Here is a 1,211-nt window from a genome sequence, read left to right as displayed (position 1 = left end):
TGGGTAAAGTTAGTCACTGCCGTCTGTATACGTTACAGCAGAAGAGGAGCCCGAGAGGGAGGAGAGCCAGGATGAAGAGGACAGATATATATATATATGACAGCGGAAAAAATTGTTTAAAATATCTAACAATATCTTATACCTGGCTTTGCTGCAGTGGTCTGTCTAAATGTGGGGCCAGAGGGGTCTGTCTAGACGTGGGGCCAGAGGGGTCTGTGAGCTGACTGACTGACCGGCTCGCGAGAGTCATCCCCGGCTGGCGTAGCAAGCTCGCCCGCCGGGGTTTGCGGAGCTTTCAAACTCCGAAGGCTTTTTTAATTCACCATCAATTTTCGTTCAACTGCCTATATTCAAAATCTACACAGCTGATTTCTGCTTAAAACATCTTAAAAATGATTTATTGATTTATAATAGACGTAAATTGTGAAAATATGTGTACCGGAAACCATAAGCGCTTTACACCCGAATTAAGGGGATACCCGCCGGCCAAGTTCACACAAGTTACCATCCGATGTATCTCGGTAAAATGGGCGTGTCGAGATCACATCCGGGGATTTAACTGTTCTTGGCGAAATGCTAACTTGTGTATTGGGTCGTACTTTGGCCACAACATGACGTTTCACAAGAACACAAGGACACAAGTCCATAGAAGAACACATATTGAGAAACGCCCTGTCTCTAATCAGTCTGTTCACTGGTTCCTCTTATTATTTATTCATCATTCTCATTGTCTATTTCAGAGCTGTTCATACTGTTCATATTGTAATATAATACTTGTATTGTAACATAATATTTATTCCATTATCCTTTTCACTATGCTCCATAATTAAAATAACTATCATAATTATAATTAACTCCTGCATACTTTGCACTCTTCATTGCACTATTGTCCTAACCTGTCTATACTCTTTCTGTTTATAGTGTGTATATATTGTTTGTTTTGTTGTTTTGTATGAGTAAGCACATTGTGAGCAATACAATCCAAAGCAAAATTCCTCATATGTGTCCTCATACCTGGCAAATGAAGCTGATTCTGATTCTGGTTGTGATCCTCTGTCACTGATTCACCCTACAGGGTCCAGGTGGCGCTGTTAAGTATCTTCACCACATTTTAATGCACAGCATCCAATTCTGGTAATGATGGACTCCTAATGGATCAAACAATATTTTATTTTATGTACTATGGTATATATATATATATATATATATAT

The sequence above is a fragment of the Etheostoma spectabile genome, chromosome 5 (assembly GCF_008692095.1).
Source record: "Etheostoma spectabile isolate EspeVRDwgs_2016 chromosome 5, UIUC_Espe_1.0, whole genome shotgun sequence".
Taxonomy (NCBI): domain Eukaryota; kingdom Metazoa; phylum Chordata; class Actinopteri; order Perciformes; family Percidae; genus Etheostoma; species Etheostoma spectabile.
The sequence above is the reverse complement of the archived record's forward strand: the minus strand, read 5'-3'. Positions refer to the sequence as shown.